Source organism: Camelus dromedarius, chromosome 15, assembly GCF_036321535.1.
Source record: "Camelus dromedarius isolate mCamDro1 chromosome 15, mCamDro1.pat, whole genome shotgun sequence".
In the NCBI taxonomy this organism is placed as follows: domain Eukaryota; kingdom Metazoa; phylum Chordata; class Mammalia; order Artiodactyla; family Camelidae; genus Camelus; species Camelus dromedarius.
The window spans coordinates 44,172,951-44,193,757 of NC_087450.1; the positions used below are offsets into that span (position 1 = coordinate 44,172,951).

At 39.1% G+C, this 20,807-nt stretch overlaps 1 long non-coding RNA gene across 4 annotated transcripts in view; it reads left to right on the forward strand.

Moving 5' to 3' along the window:
* The window catches only part of LOC105098562 (uncharacterized), a 133,263-nt gene that overhangs the window by 13,554 nt on the left and 98,902 nt on the right, over window positions 1–20,807 (forward strand). The window lies entirely within an intron of this gene.

Sequence of the window (20,807 nt, forward strand, 5' to 3'; positions counted from 1 at the left end):
ACATCTTTTTAGGTCTTCTGCCCATTTTTTGATTGGGTTGTTTGATTCTTTGATAATTGAGTTGTATGAGCTATTTGTATATTTTGGAAATTAACCCCTTGTCTGTTGCATCTTTTGCAAGTATTTTCTCCCATTCTGTAGGTTGTTTTTCATTTTGTTGATGGTTTCCTTTGCTGTGCAAAAACATTTTAAGTTTTTGGTTTTTTTTTTTTTTTTTTTGAATAAAGGTAGATTTATTTAGAGAGATACATATACCATAGAGTGCAGGCTATTTCAGAAGGCAAGAGAAGGGCCACAAGGTGTGGGATTGGGTGCTTAGTTTAAAGTTAAAGTAGTTACACACTCCATAGACAGAGTGTGGGCCGTCTTACTCAGGAGGGAAAGTGGCCATGAGGTGTGGAGTTTGTTAATTTTTATGGGCTTGGTAACTTCATATGTTAACAAGTGGGAGGATTATTCCAGCTACCTTTGGGAAAAGGCTGGGATTCCCAGGAATTGGGCCACCACCCACTTTTTGACCTTTTATGGTTAGCCTTAAAACTGTCATGGTGCCTATGGGAGTGCCATTTACCATGCTAATATATTACAATGAGTAATAATAATAATAATAAAGCTCAAAGTCTACGGGAAGTCAAATCTCCAGGCATCTTGGGCCTCAAGGCCTACTGAGAGTTGAATTTTCTGCCACCTTAGTGTTAATTGCAGTTATTTCTTGAATGGCTGTGCCCTGCCCCCTTCCTTCCTGTCTCATTAAAAACTTTAAAGTTTAATTAAGTCCCATTTGTTTATTTTTGCTTTTGTTTCTTTTGCCTTGGGAGACATCTCAGAAAACATTCCTATGATTTATGTCTGAGAATATTTTGCCTAGGAGCTTTATGGCGCCATGTACATTTAAGTCTTTAAACCATTATGAGTTTATTTTTGTACATGGTGTGAAGGTGTGTTCTAACGTCATTATTTTACATGCAGCTGTCCAGCTTTCCCAACATAACTTGCTGAAGAGACTGTCTTTTGTCCATTGTATACTCTTGCCTTCTTTGTTGAAGATTAATTGACTGTAGGTGTGTGGGTATTTTCTGGGCTCTTTATTCTGTTCTGTTGATCTACATGTCTGTTTTTTGTGCCAATATCATGCTGTTTTGATTACTGTAGCTTCGTAGTATTGTCTATAGTCTGGGTAGGTTATGCCTCTAACTTTGTTCTTTTTCCTCAGGAATGCTTTGGCAATTATGGGCCTTTTATGGTTCCATATAAATTTTAGGATTATTTGTCCTAGTTCTGTAAAAAATGTCCTGGGTAATCTGATAGGAATCACATTAAATCTATAGATTGCTTTGTGTAGTATAACCATTTTAACAATATTAATTCTTTCAATGCAATAGCATGGGCTATCTTTCCATTTCTTTAAATTTAATCTTCAATTTCCTTTATCAGTATTTTATGGTTTTCAGTGTATAGGTCTTTCACTCCTTGATTAGGTGTATTCCTAGGTGTTTTTTTTAAATGCAATTTTAAATGCTTTTTTTTTTTTTTTTTTTTTTACTTCATGATGTTTCATTGTTAGTGTAAAGAAATGGAACAGATTTCTGTACATTATTCTTGTATCCTGCTACCTTGCTGAGTTCATTTATTAGTTCTAATAGTTTTTGTGTGGACTCTTTAGGCTTTTCTTTATAAAATATCATATCATCTACAAAGAATAATCGTTTAACTTCTTCTTTTCCAATTGAATACCTTTTATTTATTTTCCTTGTCTGATTGATGTGGCTAGAACTTCCAGTACTATTACAACTCAATTTTATTTTTTTATTTTATTTTATTTATTTATTTTTTTACAACTCAATTTTAAATGTTATACTTAGGGAAACCAGTTGCAGAACTATTTAGATTGCAGTGCTTAAAAGTTCCCTGAATGATTTTACTGCTGAATCAGCCTAACCTTAAAAATTAACTTCACTTACCCTTTTCCTTCTATAATGTGCCCATCTAAACTGCAGGAATGACTAGTGTAATTATCCATGTCATAGGGTGGTTTTAAGGCTTAATTAACAGTTATAACCCACTCTGAAGTATTCAGATGAAGAAAGAGTTAATAGGAGTGGTGCTGTTTCTAGTTCTACTTGCAAACTCTGACAAGTTACCTAACATGGTATATGGTACCTTACTTCCAAATGTACCAGCATGGTACCTCCAAGTTTCCACTTGATTTAATAAGAATCACCATTACTCAACCAATGCTAATCAAGAGGACTCTAGTCTACATGGTGTTCATTTTTTAAAGGAAAGTGTAAATGTAAGGGTAATTCACAAGTGACAACATTTAAAGAAGTGACTTTAAACAACTAGGTGTGTTGCTGTTGTCTGTACGGAGAATTTTTAGCCTCAAAGTAAGATGCAACCTGGCCTTCAGGACAGGGGCAAGGATGTGCCAAACTCTGAGATCAAAAGTAAGTTTTAAGTCAAGCACTGTGGATGTTGTAAGTTTTCCTAAAAATAAATCCATCCTGCTGCATGATTTGGAAGTGGCTTTGATGCCACGTTTTCCATCCTTAAGAAACGGAAACCCTGAAATGTCATCCATGAAAAACAATCTGGGAGATGCTACTAAGACTCTGTCAAGGGTATGGTCTCCCTTCCTACAGTAACCAATAAACTTGACTATGCTTGATTAAAGAAAAATCAAATCTGTGTGCAAACTAGAATGTGGTGGACTGAATAATGACAATGAAGATGGTGACAATAATGGTGGTAATAATAATGACAGTAAGCATGTACTGAGGGCTTACTAGGTGCCAGACACTGTTCTAAGGGCTTTACATGTCTGGACTCATTTGATCCCTGCAATAGCCCTAGAAGATAAGACCTATCATTATCCTTTTTTTTTTTTTTAACAGACAAATACTCTAAGGCTTGGAGGAGTTAAGTAACTAACTTGCCAAAGATTTTATAGCTTAGCAGCTAGCAGTGGCTTTCAAAACATTGGTGTGCTTAGAGTTCCCTGGAGAAATAATTTAATTCAGTATTCCCAACCCAAGAACATAGATTCTGATTTCAAAGTGTAAGATGGGGCCTGGAAAAATGTACTTTCAATAAATACCTGAAGAATATTTACTGTAGGTGGCCTTCAGACCACCCTTTGAGAATCAGTGGCCCAGTTCTAGAAAAAAGGAGAGGCTTGAAGTAAAAATTTGCCAGTGTTTCTCCAGCACTGGCCTTCCCTGTCTAGCTAAATAGTAGATCATTTGCCCAGCTGGGACTGTATGTCCTTGCAATGAAAAAAGACTGTTTAATGAATATAGCCTTTCAAAACATCCAACTTGATTTGTTCAGCTTCCATATTTAACACTTAACCGTCTGACTTTAATTTGATTTCTTAAATAGATTTTCCTACCAGGAGAAGACTGTGTGCTAACCAACATGAATTTTAGTTGGTACTCTCATAGGTAATGAATAAATGGCATTATACTTTATTAATTAGTCCATTATAACTCTGATTAATGTGAATTAATTTCCCCAGAGCCAGCTCTTTTCCAAATGAACTGAGACCAATCAGTTTATGAACCTGCAAACTTCAGGGCCAGCATACATTTTGAGGCCTGATTTATCCTTTCCTTAGTATCACTGAGCTGGAAGAAACATTTTGAGACCCAGTATCCTGACACCTCTATCCTTCCAAAAGGGTGAGTTTGTCAAGGTTAATGCAACAATTCATAAGAAATCATTTACCTGGGTCCTCTCCTTCTGCTCTTGGCTTTTAAACACCTGTGACCTCTGAGATATGGAGGGGCATGGTGATGAATTTTTAACATCCTTGCCCTGTTGCACTTCTCATATGTCATTTGTTTGACTTGGAACATGGTATCACCTGGTAAATCTAGAAAAGACTTACAATGAGCTTGGCCAGAGACAATGCTGTGGAGACTGAACCAACCCATATTACACACCCACATTGCCTAATTATGTATTTTTAAAATAGAGCAAAAACGCGAGGCCAGGTAAAGCAGTTACAGTTTCCACAGTCCCTCAAAATGAGGCAATCATCAAGGTATTCGTCCCTGCATCCATTCCACATCCATGCTCTGGATGGAAGACTTATTCTTATTCCCACTCTTCTCCTTGCTGGCCACCCTCCAGCCTTCTTTCTCTTCCTGAGCTCACCAAGCCTGCTCCTCCTTTGGGGCCTTGTCCCAGGCCTCCTCACCTGTAATGGTCTTTACCCTCATTTCCCTATAATTGGCTCCTTCTTGTCAGGTCTTAGCTTAAACATCACTCTTCAGAGAGGCCTTCACTGATGATCCCATCTATTACACTATTCAATTCTGTTTTCTACCAACACTTTCCAAGTGCTGATATTTTTCTTATTTATTTGTTTTTCTAATAGTCTGTCTCCCTTGACTGGAATGTAAGCCCCATTAGGTCAAGAATTACCTGTTGTGTCATAATTTCACTGTTACATCTACAGTGCTCCAAACTATGCCTAACACAGGAGAGATGTTTGGGAAGGAAAAAAAGGAAGATGGTGTGGAAAGGCGTTTATGATCTGAGGCTGATTCTGAAGGTTGGTGGCATCCAACTAGCTGTTTCTTTGCTTACGAGTCAAATATTTGTATCCACCTTCTTTGGAAACAAATCAGAGATCTTAAAGATATGTTGAGTTTATTGCATAAGACTATTTAACAGCAGTTAAAAACCAGAGGAGTTACACTGAGAGCCTCTCCTGTGTATTTGTCATCATTAGCTCAGTCTCATAAGTTATGACAATATGAAATCAGGAAAAACTGCTTAAGTGCTTGAATTCAGATTGTTAAGTTTTAAAGTATACTAAAAAGAGTTATACTAAAGATTTTCTTAGAAAGAGATCAAAAATGCCTTTGTTGGCAGTAAGTGGGGTAATGGCTTCCAAAGAAACCTGGAAGTGGGAAATGAGGTTGCTTTCTGAGAGTTATATGGGTAAGACACACACACACACACACACACACACACACACACACACACACACACACACACACACACACACACACACACACACGGATCTGATAAGTCAGCTGAAGGAGTAAACTAACAGATAACAAGCATGTAACTGAAATTGACCCGGGGGTCATCTCAGGATGGCAGGAACCAGAATGTGACTATTAATTTGTGTGTAAAGTTAAAATGTTTGGAGAAAGCCTGAATAAACAAAGGCAGTGGGCAGAGGTTTCCTCAGCCTATAGCATGGAAAACCCAAGTCTAAAAACCCAGAAGTTGGTAGCAGCTTTCCAAATACTGTTCGGGGAGAAGGGGCCTTGGCCCAAGGACTTGAGCTCTTAGGTTTCTATGGCAAATGTATCCTTTGATAAATCATCTCCATAATTCTCCTTATTCAGATTTGATGCTCTAAATACAGAATTTAAATGACTTTGCTCCCTGTCTGCAGGGAGCAAATGCCTTGATCTGCTAATATGATGGCCCATTGGCTAGCTGGTTGCATTTAGCATTAAAATGGAATACATTTGAAACATACAGATGGCTAATAGGCACATGAAAAGATGCTCAATATTGCTAATTATCAGAGAAATGCAAACCAAAACTACAATGAGGTATCACTTCATGCTAGTCAGAATGGCCATCATTAAAAAGTCTGCAAACAATGAATGCTAGAGGGGGTGTGGAGAAAATGGAACCCTCCTACACTGTTGGTGGGAATGTAATTTGGTGCAGTATGGAGATCCCTTGAAAAACTAACAATAGAGTTACCATATGATCCAGCAATCCCACTCCTGGGCATATATCCAGAGGAAACTTTAACTTTAAAAGATACATGCACCCCAGTGTTCATAGCAGCACTATTTACAGTAGCCAAGACATGGAAACAACCTAAATGTTCATTGACAGATGATTAGATAAAGAAGATGTGAGATATGTAGCTATATATATAAAATGAAATACTACTCAGCCATAAAAAGAATGAAATAATGCCATTTGCAGCAACATGAATGGACCTAGAGATGATCACACTAAGTGAAGTCAGACAGAGAAAGACAAATATATGACATTACTTACGTGTGGAATCTAAAAAATGATAAAAAATGAACTTGTTTACAAAACAGAAACAAATATGGAAAACAAACTTATGGTTACTAAAGGGGAAAGGAGGGGAGGGATAAATTGTAAAGCACAGGAAATGATATTTAATATCTTCTAATAGCTTATAATGAAAAAGAATATAAAAAAGAATATATAAATGTATAACTGAATCACTCTGCTATACACCAGAAACTAGCATAACATTGTAAATCAACTATACAACATCGTATATACAATACTGTAAATCAAAGTTAAAAAAAGCTTAATGGAATAAATTTGAATTCTGGCTCTATGGCAGTCTCTGTGAGCTTGGGTTAATGAGTCTACTCCTGAGATAAAATTTTAGAGTAGAGTGACTTGTTTTGGCCCCTATGCTGCATGGCAGGGAGTGGACAAGAATTTATACCGCCTGTGACAGGCTGGCTCTGAGAGGACAAGGGCTGCCCTAAGCTCAGTTCCTTCTCCCAAGTTCACCAATCATATAACTCACATTACTTCCTAAGGGGATGTAGAGCAAGGGGAAGACAAGAGGCCAGGAGTGTATTCTGATGGACGCATCCTCCAGAACGCACAAGCCCCAACAGAAGAGACGTGGGTACTTTAGTCCACAAGTTGACAAACTTTTTCCATAAAGGGTCAGATAATAAATACATTAGGTTTTGCCAGCCACAGAGATAGGTAGGCCTAAGAGGGGAACAGAGACCAGAGGGGTCAGACAGGAACTACTGCCTCCTAGAACACTCGGGAGAACGAGGATTTTCAGAACTAAGGTGGAGGGAAAGGTAGGGCAAGATGAGATGTTTAGAGAAAGCTAAGGAGAAAATAACCTTGGCCAGAAGTGAGATGATCTCAGGTAATTGGTGGGAAGTACCAAATCCAAGGGCTCTCTGAGACATTTCATAAGGGTTTCCAAGCTGCTCACTCACCCTCTATGGGTCTGTAACTGCCTGGCTCTGCTGGGTCCTGTCAGCTCTCTACCATTCATCTGGATAGAGGGATCTGCCTCTGGAGTTTGGATAACACATCTAAATTGCATCCCAGTGAATGAATGGGCATCATTTTGAAACTAGATCCTCCAGCTACAATTGAATGTCTGTTTCCTTAAGGGGGAAACAAGACTTACTGAATAACCCAATTCAACCAACTTTGCTATTTGTTTGGGGGGTAATTATAGTAGACACTCTAAATGTATTTTTTTCTGTGATAGTTTTTTTCATTATATAATTCATTCTTTGGGATTTAAATCACTTTAAATTTTTATTTAAAATTAAAATATACAGATGAACAGATTAGTGTAGTTGACCAGCAGGTGAACCAGGATCACGGAGCAGCTGGGGAGCTGGTGACAAAAGTGTAAATGGGCCTTGGCCTCCAGGTTCAAATCTCCTATTATCACTCTCTACAGCAGTGATTCTCAAATGCTGCAATGGATAAGGATGGGTGGGCCGGGAGGCACTGCACGGTTTGAAAAACTGATCCCTCCTCCCTCCCATTTGAAATTCACTGATCTACACAATTCATCTCATTTTACTTTGGGTCTTCTTGAAACCTCTTCTGACAGAGCAAAACAAAACATGAGTTTTACAACTCAAGATGGAAAACAGTTCTATTTATTTAGAAGTGGCAGGCAGAAGAGCTGTGAAGAACAGAATGATTCCTAAATCAGCAAACCCCATGAGTTTGGATGATGCAAACCAAGAGACTGTGGCTGCGATCAGCCTCATTCACTGGCAAGAAGCTGCCCAATAAATCACAAGATAGAACCATTTTAAGGCCTCTCTTTTCCAAAAAGAAGAGAGGAGTGTGTCTCAGACTCGTATTCATTTCAAAAGGATCAAAGGCAAGTTAAGTTCTTTTAGAATTTGAATCTGTGGAAAGTAACTAACTTGAGTAAGATGACAAAACCATTCTCCACCAAATTAGAGTGAACTGAAGGGGTACTGCACTCTCAAAACACACCCCTTTTTACCCCCAAGGATAAAACATAACTGTGGGGTTTTAGACAGATTAGTAACATAAGGAAAACATTAAGCGAGCCTGGAAGAGACTAAGGCTGATCCTGGCATCAGCACTGGAGAAGTACTGGAACTGCATCAGTGTAGCTATTAAACACATCAGAAATGATATGAAACCTAGAGTCATCAGCCAGAATCATATACATTTTACAGTTTGAATGAACCCTAGAGAAGTTATCCTCCTCTGGACTCAAAAATCTGTGGGCTGGACTGGACTAGGAAACTCATCCATGCCTCTGGCAGAGCACATATCACACAGAACTCATTGTCTGAATCTTCTAGACTGGGCTTCTTGACTGCAAAGACTACATTCTTTATCTTTGAATTCTTGACATCTGGCACAGTGTCTGACATTAAGTGTCCAGTGATGTTTGTTAAACCAATAAGAGTAAGCGAGAGTATGAATCCTAGGGCAACAGGGAAAACAATATAGAGGGAAAACTCTTTCTCCGATCTCCCAGGGCATGCAGGGCAAAATTTCCCAAAACCCCAAAAGTGAGCTTGACCTCAGTGTGTCTTTTTTCAGGTGAACACCCCAAGTCACAGGTAAGCATTTGCTAGACTGCCCAGCGCTATCACTTCCATCATCTTTATTAACAACAGGGCTTGCTTGTTTTGTCTTATTGGAGTATTAGAATGAGTTCACTCACAGTCAAGTTCCCTGCTTTAATTATAGCAGAAAAAAAAATTGGGCAGACAAGTGGCTTGGATTCAAGTGATTCAATAGTGTTTTACTTTTGAAGTCTGAAGTATCAAGGGTGGATAAAAACGGCATCTTGTTTGAAGTTAAAAGTGCGGGTTATCTCCTCATGGAAAAATATTAAATGTAATTCTATCTACCTTATGACTATAATGGTTCATCAGATTTAGTAACTGTTGGGAAACAATCATATCTTTTCTGTATCTAAATTATTTGGTTCTTTTTTTCTGAAAAGACTAAAAATACTGTGAACCCTTAATTTCAGTGGCACAAAGAATTGTGCATTGCATATTTATAAGCCAGCCACAAGACAAAGGGAAGCAATAAAGAATTAAACATTACATTCTCTTAGAAATATCCTTTCAGTATTACATAAATATCTTTGTGCTTTTCCATTTTCTTTCTGAAACCAAGTAACCCTTTGACATTTCAAAGTGAAATAACTACACACACAATTTTTATATAGAGGCAAGAATGACATTTTTTTTTAGAGAACTAAGTGTAATTAACCACACATGGCATATTATTCATTATCCTATGACCTTTGTAATTTATTTCATATTCTGAAAATGTTTGCTTCTAAAATTAGTCAGGAAAATGAGGGGATGTCATGGGTGCTTTGCTGGCTGTACATTACAGGTGATTATACCTAGGAGACTTTTCAAATGTGTTTTAAAAATGTGTGCTTGTCTGCTTTGGCATGTAAAAGGTTTAATGAAGCCTAGTGATTTGGATTTACAGAGAGACTCCCCATTCAAAGTCCTGAGAAATTCTAAGTAGCTGTAAAGGATAGTGCCTGGTGGGGTAAGGAGAGGAAGCAGGTGGGGCAAGGGCACAAATGGAGATCCACATACCCTATGTCTTAAATTTGTAAAAAACAAAACAAAACAAAACAAAAGCAAGAAACTATTATATGATTGTCCTATTCTTCTATCTTGACAAATTAATGCCAAAATCCCAAAACATTGATAAAGCTACAGTCTCAATATGATGAAGGTAGCAAAATATCCAAGGTAGCTGAATTTAATTGCCGCACGTTTGGATGAACTAGTGACGTTCTGTATGAGTAACAAAGGGCATAAGTCATTCATAAATCATTTATTCCGCATTTTCTTCATTTCAGCAAAATCACTGATAATAGGGTTTTTTTTTTTTGAGAAGAGTGGGTATAATTAGGTATTTACATATTTATTTATTCATTTATTTTAATGGAGGCACTAGGGATTGAACCCAGGACCTTGTGCATGCAAAGCATGCACTCTACCACTGAGCACTCTACCTTCCCCATAAAATTTGAGTGTATTTTTATCAAAATGTAAGTTAAAGTGAATGTACACTTTAAATTATAATTACTTTGAATGTTTTCAAAAAGTATTATTTTAAAATATTTGTATTATCTGTTAGAACTAAAGATAAAATAAAATAATACATGAATATATCAACATTTTATAAAAAAATTATTTAAATATAGATGAACTTTTAAATTTGTCTTTGAATATTTGATTAAATCTTATTAAATATATAAAAATTAAATTATTGCAGTCTTATGTTTAATACCCATCTAGTTTTCAATATAAAGAATCAGTATTGTGCTTCATGCAAGCTACATCTACATATTTACATTCTAAAAGTAATACGAATGGTTTGCTGCTGTAAAATATCCTCAGTCACCTGAGCAACTGTTGCAAATACCATCTAATTCTCTAGTACCTCCTGGGCTGTGAGATGGAACATAAAGAGAAGCAAGAAAAGGAATGCTCAGCACTCCTGGATAATGATACTTTGTTATGCAAGAATCTATTGCATGCATACTCTTTGAGAGGAAGGATTTGACAACTTAATTCGTTTGTCTTTTCTTACCTAAGAGCTTCTGCCACTCAGGTCTTTTCAGAGCAGTTTTAATTTCTAATATGGGCAGGAAGACAACCCACAAATCTTTTGTTTTGAAGACAGGGCAAAAGAGGTACAGAACAGTTCCTGTGAGTCCAGGATGGTGTTAGGTCATGAAGAAATGTTCAGGATCATGGATCGCAATGGGCCAGCAAGGAGTGCTGGATCTCAGGGACCAGAGGCACCCATATGGCCTTTAATCAAGTTAGTGTGTGTGTGTGTGTGTGTGTGGTAAATACAGGGTGCAGGGCAGGGGGCTCTACTGTCTGGCTCTCAAGGTGATGCTATCTGGAAATTCAAGAGGAATCATTCTGAAAACACCTCTAGTGTCAGAATTCAGAAGCAGATGTTTATGTGGTAGATATCTTGCTTTAATTAGCAAATTATAAATAACAGTTATACCAAAATTTTACTTCCCATTTTGCTGAGTAGTTTTTTTCTTTTTCCTTCCTTCCTCCTCCCTTTCTGTCTTTCTTCCTTCTTCCCTTCCCTTCCTTTCCCCTTCCTGTCTATCTTTCTTTCCTTCTTCTCTTTCTTCCTTTCTTTCTTCCTTTCTTTCTTCCTTCCTTTCTTCCTTCCTTTCTTCCTTCCTTCCTTTCTTTCTTTCTTTCTTCCTTTCTTCCTTCCTTTCCTTTCTTTCTCTTCTTTCCTTCTTTCTTCCTTCTTCCTTCCTTCCTTCCTTCTTTTCTTTCTTTCTTGCTTTCTTTTCTTTCTTTCTTTCTTCTTTCTCCTCTCTCTCTTCCTTTTTTTTCTCTCCCACCGCCTCCTAGGTATTGACAGCACAAATCTAAACTGTTCTGGGATTCACCAGTCAGTTTGCATTCTGACCTTGGTGCCAGAATGCTGGGTTTTTTTGGTAGTTGTTTGTTTGTTTTGGTTAACAGTCTTATTGAGATATAATTCACATGCCACATGTATACTTTATCTACTTTAAGTGTGCATGTTGGTTTTTTAAAATTCAGAGTTGTCCAGTAATTATCACAATTAACTTTAGAACATTTTCATTATCCCAAAAGGAAACTGTATTGCCATTAGCAGTCACTCCCTATTTCCCCCCAAACTCCTCCCCAACTCCCAGCCCTAGACAATCACTAACTTACTTTAGTTATCTACAGATGTGCCTACTCTGGACATTTCATGTAGTTGACATCCTACAGTATGTAGTCTTTCATGACTGGCTTCTTTCACTTACAGTGCATCAAGGTTCACCCATGTTGTAGTATGTGTCAGGACTTCCTTTTTGCTGCTGAATAACATTCTGCTGTACAGATATACCACATTTTATTTATCCATTCATCAAAGGATGGACATTTGAATTGTTTCCAATGAATATTTGAGTTGTTTTTGGTTATTATGAATAATGCTGCTATGAACATTCACGTACAAGTTTTTGTGTAGACGTATGTTTTCATTTCTCTTGAGTGTATACCTAGGATGAAATTGCTGGGTCATATGGTAACTCTTATGTGTAGCATTTTGGTGAATTGCCAGGCTGTTTTCCAAAGATGCTGTACCATTTCACATTCCCACTAGCAACATATAAAGGTTCTGATTTCTCCACATCCTTGTCAACACTCATTATTGTCTGTCTTTTTTGTTAAAGCCATCCTAGAGAGTGGGAAATGGCATCTTATTGTTATTTTGCTTTGTCTTTCTCTACTGGCTAATGATGCTGATATTTCTTTTTAGTTGGCTATTCCTGAAGAGAGAGAAAACAAAAGTCTTTGTGAGCACCCTCACTCAATGCCGTGCTTGTAGCATTTAGGTATAAACCAAATCAGAGAACAAAAGTGTTGGAAGGGCCCTTAGACCCAGGGGAGGCTCCTGCTTTACAACCTAGCTTACCTACAGTTCTGGGTGTTTACCACTTCCACCATTGGAAAGTTCTGATCTTTACAATCTTTAGTGAGACCTTTTTTTTTTTAATCTGAAACTTTTTTTCCCCTCTGCAATTTTGAGTTCTGAGCCTAGCTTTGTGCTTTGAAGCAAGCTAAGCTCTCTCTTCACCTCCAGGATCCTTCTCGTTTACTTGACTAAACCCATCTACATATTTTTAAAGACACGCTTTGGCAGTCCCCTAAGCCATTGCCTTTTCCTTTTCCCTTTAGTGAACCCAACCCAAAGCTGGTGTGCAAATATGGCCATGCTTTCAGGCTTGACAACCCAGCAGGGATCCTCCCGGAAAGCCCTTAGGTCAGAAGGGTCCCTGCCAAAGTCTAGGCAGAAGGGGCAAAGGTAACTTAAAGAAACATTCTGAAATCACCTTGCTTTTCTTTTAGTTACTATTTTTATTTTGAAATTTCAAAATAACTTTAAGAAGGTGTTCATGATTTTTATGTTTACTGTGAGGGAACAAAGGTTTTTAAAAGGCATTGAGGATGCAGTCTATAAAGACAGAGGCTGGTCCTCCTACCTTCTGCATAAAAAAGATGCTTTTAGCTCATTTCCCTTAACCAGGCACACACTGAAAAGGCAGCTGTGATTACTGCTCTGTGACTTTCAGTGTGTGAATGTATCCGTACATTAGCTCCAGGCCCTTGGTCCCCCGGGTCTGCTGTGAACCTGGTCTTCCTCCCCTGATTCATTGAGTCTTTAATGCTCTCAGTTCAGACCGCTAAAGGATTCTCTCTCCTGCATTTACTCAGACTTTGGAACACTATGGGCAAAATGCCCCAAGCTAACTTCTCTTATTTCATATTCCGAATCCTCCATTCTTTCTCATCCAAACTGATGATTCTTCTCTTGAAGACACCATGCCCACTCTCCGTTTCTTAGAGAGGCCTCATCTTTCTCTTGCTCTCTGCCACCACCTTTGGAACCGGGACTGTTGCACCAGCCTCCCTTCTCTGTTCCTCAGGCTCTAGTCTCTTTCTACTGGGTGCTACTGCCCATGGCTGCCACACTGACTTTCTGAAAGCACAGGCTTCCCCTCCCCCCCAACCCAGCGCAATAGCCTGGAATGGAGTTAGAGACCCTTCTGAATCTGAACTTCTCACCTTGGCAGGGGGCACGTCTTTCTCTCTTGGCATGGTGCCAGCCCAGTGACCTAGAATCTACAAGTGGCCTTAATGTGCGGGTGACTGGATCCCAGGAATGGCTCACTGAATTCCTTTTCCTGGAACACATGGAGCTGATGCTCTTCTCAAAGCCTTTGCATTAGGCTGGTCCCTCTGGTTGGAACATTCTTGCAAGTATTCTCCCCTGGGCTTCCTCCTTTTTCATTATTCAGATGTCAGCTCAGATAGCACTTCCTCTGAGCCACCTTCCCTGGCAGCCCTCCAGGGGAGCTCAGTGGGGATTTCTGTTTGCTTTGTTCATTGCAGTATTCCTGGCACTGAGAACAGTGGTAGCAGATGGCAGGTACTTGATAAATACTTGCTGAATTATTAGAATAAAGAAGCTTCTACATAAAGTACTGGTTGCATGAGTTCTGCCATTCTTACGCAGAAACTGAGAAATGAACAAAGAAAGGAGGAATGAACAAGAGAAGAGGGGAAAAGAGCTCCTTGTGGGGCAGAGGATGAACCTGGATACCTAGAGAGAAAATAGGGCACAGGGTTCAGGGCCTGTCCTTCACTTCCTCTGATGTAGAGAATGCTTTTTGCTGTGATTAAAGCAAAAACCAGGCTTATCTCAGAAAAGGACATTTTTGAAGAGCCCAGAAAAGGAAACAACCCCTCTCCCCTTCCCTCCTGCCTCCTCTTCTCATTTTCCAGTTTGCATCACCAAAATTAAAAATGGGTAGATAAGTGTCAATTCCTACCACATATTAGATAATTTCCTAAAAGTAGTAGCAAAAATGGGGTCCCAATTCAAGGGACACAAATTGTCTGAATTATCTGAAATTTTAAAAAGCAGTTCCTTCTAAAGGACACATTATTTCCTGAAACTTTTTGGCTGCTCTTGAAGGTGTTTTGTTCTTGACTGAGAGAATTACTTGTCATGATGGAAACTGACAATATAGAAAGGCCGTTCCCAGCTCAGGATCCCATTGTGTAACTATTCTGGATCTTCTTTTGTCAAACTGGATCTTCTGCTTCCTTTGCCAACTGACATCAAATGGATGTATTAGGTCATGATGCTAATATGAAAGAGTTTCCATACTTGTTTTTCTTTCTCCTTTCTTACCCTCTTTTTATTACATGTAACAAGTCAGATTGTAATTATGAAAGTGAGGAACTGAGGCAGCTGGCAAGCTCTCTAAGGATGAAAAATGCTGCTGGTCTTGTTTAGACCTCTCAGCAACAGCCAAAGGGTATTTGTCACATGATTATTTAAGATATGCCATTATCCAAGGTTAAAATGACATAGCCGAGTGAATTACTCTGGGCCTTTGTGAATCTTCAGTGCCCGATTTGCCAGAGAAAATGAAATCATTAACTCCTTTTACTCCTCTCCTCGCCCATGGAAGTGGTAGTCTTTCTCTAGTGGTTTTGGTTTTATGCTGAAGAGAAATTTGGTCCAGTTCTTTCTGGTACATGAAACTGCCGTAGAAACTAAGGCTTCATCAATGTAATTATCCAGTACTTAGACCTCTGTACATGCTGTGTTTTCTCACCTCTCTGGATTTTGGTGCTTGATGTTTCCTCTGTCTGGCGTGGTCTTCTCCCTGGTCATCTCCCCTTGTCTTTCTGGCAAACTCTCACTCATCCTTTAGGACCATTTCAGGGGGAGGGTATAGCTCAAGTAGCAGTGTGCATGCTTAGCATGCACTAGGTCCTGGGTTCAATCCCCAGTACCTCCTCTAAAAATTAAATGAATAAACCTAATTACCTCCCCACAAAAATAAAGTATAAAAAAAAAAAAAGGACCATTTCGAATAATTCCCCCTACATGAATTTTCAAGTACGTACACATTTAGAGTTATTACATCTACCTAATGAATTAACATTTTTATCAAAATGTAGTGACTCACTTTATCCCTAATAATGCTTTTTGTCTTAAACTCATTTGTCTGATGTAATAGCCACATTAACTTTCATTTTGTTCTGGGGTTTTTTTGGTTAGTATTTGCTGGCTCTGTCTTTCTTCATACTTCTATTTTCTATCCTTCTGCATTCTTACAGTTTAGCAAATCTCTTGTTAAAAAAAATATATTTGGATTTATATTATTTTTCAATCTAATATTTTCTCTGTTTTTAATGTCAATTTAATCCATTTACATTTATTGTGATTACTGATATTTGGATTTATTTTTATAATCTCATTTTGTACTCCCAGTTGAACTGCTTTTTTTCTGCTTTCTTCTCTTCCACTTTTTCTAATGTTAAACTTTGTGATTCTTCCTTTTTCATAAACAAGTTTGATGTGGTACTCGTATGGGATTAAATCAACGATTTCTGTCTTCTTGTTTTTTAAGAGTTTCTGCTAAGTAGGCAAATGAAAAAATGCTAGAGGCTATTTATAACTACTCATTGCATCACCAAGAAAGAAGAATAGCTAAGAAGGGACTTGGTGAAAAACTTGATTTCTGAATAATTCTCAATGGGGACTAAAGCAATTTAGCAGCCAAGTAGCTAGTTTTTGAAATGATGCGTTAGCATAGTGTGCAGTGCTGGATAGAGAAGGATGGAATCTGTGTAGAGTATCTGCTTCCAATGGGAGGATGGTGCCTAAGGGGCAAATCCTTGTGAGTTTGGCATACCTATCCCTGTGTGACTGCATGGGGGAGGTAAGTCTCCCCCAGTTTGTCTCAGTTCAGTTGACTATAAAACCCTCAGGTACTCAATGTGTCATAATCATACTTGGCCTCTCTTGGCTAGAAATCAATCACAAACAAAACATAAGGGAGCCATTAAATTGTGTGTCAGGACTTAGTTATAATTAGACTGCCCAATGATCCAGAATATTCTTCTATTTTTAAGATGATCATTTAAATAAAAATATGTATTTTTAAAACATACTTACGTAAAATTTTGTTTTGTGGTCTCTTTTTTTGGATTTTTTTCTTTAAATTAGGAAAAACAAGTGTAGCATAGTAGTTAATGGCCTGGAATCTGGGGTTTAATACAGACTGAGGTTTGAATACTGATTCTTCTGTGTATTACAGTATAATCTAAGACAATTTACTTAAGCTTGCTAAACCTCAGTTTCCTCATATTCTAAGCGAGGCTAATGATAAATCTACACATAGAGTTGTTGTGAGAATTTACTAAATTAAAACAGAATAAATTATAAGGTCTTTGGTAAAAAGTTGTACTCAAAAAACGGTAGTAACTATTATAATGATTTTTTTTTTTAATAAGTTGCTCCTTGAAGGAATTCCTTCTTCAACTCCTGGTCCCTTAGCTTGGAGTAATAGGTGGAGGATGGGGTCGTGGGATGGAGCTGGAAACTAGGTGATCTCTTTGCTTCAGGGATTTAACAGGCTGAGTATGGTGGAAATCCCTTTGAACTTTAAGATGCCCTGAAGGAGGTCAGGAGTATGACTTATACCCTCATGTGTGCCATCCAGAGCCAACAGGTATCAAGGGTGTTGGTAAACTCTTTGTTTCAGCAGATGTGACCTATTAAATAAGGCCAACCTGATTTTATGCCCTCAGATCCTAATTTCCTGTCCAAACCCAGTTGGAAAGCTATGGTTGCCAGTCTTCTCATTGTCAGGAATTCTTACTTCAAGGGCTAGGGGGGATCCTGTCCTGGAATGCTGATGTAGAATGGAGAATGCATTTTCCTACACAAACATGTGATTATTTGTAGGTGATATGTACCATCAGACTCAATACTATTAACAGCGGGTAAAATAAGGCCTTTAGGACCTACCTGAGATCCCAACCTCTTTAAATAATATGTTTTCCTATCAGAAATATGTTCTCAGTTCCAAATAATTAATTTGCAAGTAAAATATGGAAACATAAGCCATTAGGAAAATGGGGCTGCAATCCTTCACATCTTTAGTGTGGGAAAAGGAAGAAAAATTCTACCTACTGCCCAAAGTGTGGGAACAGTTGAGCCATGTGCCTTTTTCTAAATTGGATGTCAGCCAGGACAACAGATGAGCAGTTTCATGCAAAGAGCAACACTGGCTCCTTAGTGACCATCATGGGTGGGGACAGTGCATGAGGTTTGGTCCCAAAGCCACCCCTGTGCCCTTGCTGTATCTGGATGCCTCATTATTCCTCGGAGAGTCTTCCTCAGAGGAGAGAAGGCCATCTTCCTTCTCAGGGCTTTCTGGAAGTTTCTGAGTATTGCCTAGAAGGGGTCTCTGTGCCTATACTCCCTCACCCTAAATTGTTCTGGCTTTAAGCAGCTCTCCAAACTCTCTGTGGGTCCCTCTCCATCCTTTTGTCACTCGTTTCTAGTGTTTGACTGCTCTGGGCATGGGTCTCCCACTAATCAGTCAGCTAACAGGCAGATGCTGAGAGTCTACTATTGCTCAGGATTCCTCTGGGCTCCGTGACGGTACAGAAAAGAAAAAGACAGAATCTCTGCTCTGAAGGACAGCTAGTTCAGGAAGCAGTGTATCTTAGATATTAAAGCACAAAAGTCAAGTCATCCAGCCCTGACCTGAATCCCAGGTCTGCCATTTGTTAGGTTTGGACCTTGAGTCCCAGTCTTTTCATCTGTAAAACGAGGATGAGAGAAATAGCTGTCTCGTAGGGTTGTCATGAATTGCATTGCAAACTAAAGCACTTAGCAATGTCTGTGTATAGTAAGTACTCAATAAATATTAGGTACTATTTTTTTTTTTAAATCATTATTAAGGCAGGGAGGGTATAGCTCAGTGGTAGAGTGCATGCTTAGCATGCACGAGGTCCTGGGTTCAACCCCTAGCACCTCCACTAAAAACTAAATAAATGAAACTAATTACCTCCCCCCACCAAAAAAAATAATAAATAAAAATTTAAAAAATTATTATTAAGTCCCAGATGGGGTATAAACTAGCCTGGACTGTGTAGGAACCTAATAACACTTTCCTCAATGCCCTCCTTCATCTTCACAGACCTAGGGGAGAAAGTAGTGCTTTGTGGGTCACAGAAATGGTTAAAGATGACCTGGTGAGAGAAGGGCTTTGGGGCACATTGAAGAGCTGCTATTGACTCCCTGGCCAAGGCAGTCTGCCTGTGTTGGCTCAGTTCTGCACTGGGCTCCTTGTTGGGCTTAGAAAGCAAACAATTGGAACTTCCTTTGCCTTTGAAGAATTGGCTAGCTAGGTGAGGATTCAAGACACACACACAGGTTGAAGCTTTAATATAATGAAGCAGCATCTTAATTAACAAGAACAAAATGATGTGGTAAATACTCAGTATAAAGAAATGCTTATCAATAAGTCTGAACTCTGGACTCCAGATAAAATGTTCTGAATATGTCAGTACCACCCAGAGCTCCGTGGCTTCGCAGCAGAGAGGCCCTTTTCTTACCCCCAACCCCAGAACCCTGCCTCTCTGTCCTCTGTGTCCGTTTCTCTTCTCAGACCAACTGTGGTCTGGACCAGCCGGTGAAATGTAATTCTGAGTCCTGCCCACAGCCTTTGGTGATTTTGGATGAAAGGCCAGAGAGACTTCCTAGGGGAGCCCCATGTTTGTTTTCATGTTTTAGAGCCGGGAGTGGTGGAGTGATGAATGGTGAAAGCTCTCCCTTTAAAAGAGCAAGGTTGACTTCAGGTGACCCTGACTGGCTGGGCTTTTGCCGAGGACGATGTTTACTTTGCAGGCTAATGACAGGGCTGGCTTTCTGGGAGTGTTGCAATGAGAGAGCTTCGGAGGCCTCTGCGGACCTCCTCCCTAGCAAGGCTGTTCCAGCCAGCATCTCGAGGGCAGCTCCACTGAGCTTGGGATTTGGGTGTGAGACACAGCTTTTGTCAGAAGATTTTTTAGCAGATGTCTGTGTGGGTTTGCCCTCTGGATAAACGTGTGTGTTCAGCAGCAACCACATCTCATTCTCTTACTTGATTAACTGTGTGACTGAGAAGAAAAGCAAAACCAAGACAAAGTAAAAACCATGGTTGTGATTCTAGATTATTTAAAAATATCCTTATGGAATTTGAAGGTATTATAGAAATCATCTGCAGATATGAAAAACTGAATCCCAGAGAAGGCAAGTGCTCTGTCCAAGGTCACACAGCAAGTGAGTGACAGAGCCAAGACTGAAACTAGGTTTTCAGCTCTGGTCCTGTTCTCTTTTCCTTATTCTACTTCTGTTGACAACCATGGACAGTTTTTTCTCCCTTTTGTTCAACTCTTCTTTTTCCCCAAACCTCAGAAAGAGCCAAAATGATCCCGGAAATCCTAAATCATTTCCAAAGGCAGTATGTTGTCTGTTGGCCATGTTGTGTGGTTTGCTATTTCAATTAAGTTGTTCAACATTTTATATGACAGCATGCAAATTACCACTGATTCTAAACAAATCAATTCAGGTATTCAGGATTTATAAATATAAAGACTCTTGCTTCCTGTCTCATCTGATCTCTTCCCTGGCTGTCTTCCCTCCACCTGCCTCCGCTGAGATACTTTTTAAAAAGGCTTCATTTGGCATACAAATTCTGGTGAAATCCTTAACATTTTTCTTCTTCTCTAATTTTTATATGCTCATTGTTATAATGATCAACATTATAATAATTTATATTTTGCACATTATTTTAGTATATTAATTTTGCCCTATAACTCTCTCAGGTTCTCTAATGAGAAGGGGAAGGAGGGTGCAGACAGGACTAGGTAGAGAGACTTTTGAAAATGTGGGCAGGGTGTTTGTGAATATCTGGGCAGTGGAATATTTTTGTGGCACGGTGGGTGTTTTGAACTCTCTGGAAACTAATAAGCAAGCTCCACACATACACTTGATGGAAGTTCTCCAGACTTTGGACAACACAGAAGCCTTTCAGAGGTCTGAACTGCGTCCAAGTCAAATTACGGCCTAGTGTGCTTCCAGGAGGAAGGCGGAGTGGATCAGAGGAAGTGACACTGGTCCCGGACCCCAGGACACCAGGGCCCAGTGCTGGTTCTACCAATAGTGGTAGCTTTCTTGTCTGTGAAAAGGATTACTAAAAGCTCCTACCTCATGGAGTTGATCTGATGATTTAAAAAATTAGATGATGTATGGGAAGTGCTGAGCGATACACTTGGCCATAATAAGCTCTTTTTATTCGTATGCTATGCTGTTAGGCTTCTAGAGAACTGACAGTAAACTGGACAAGGCCC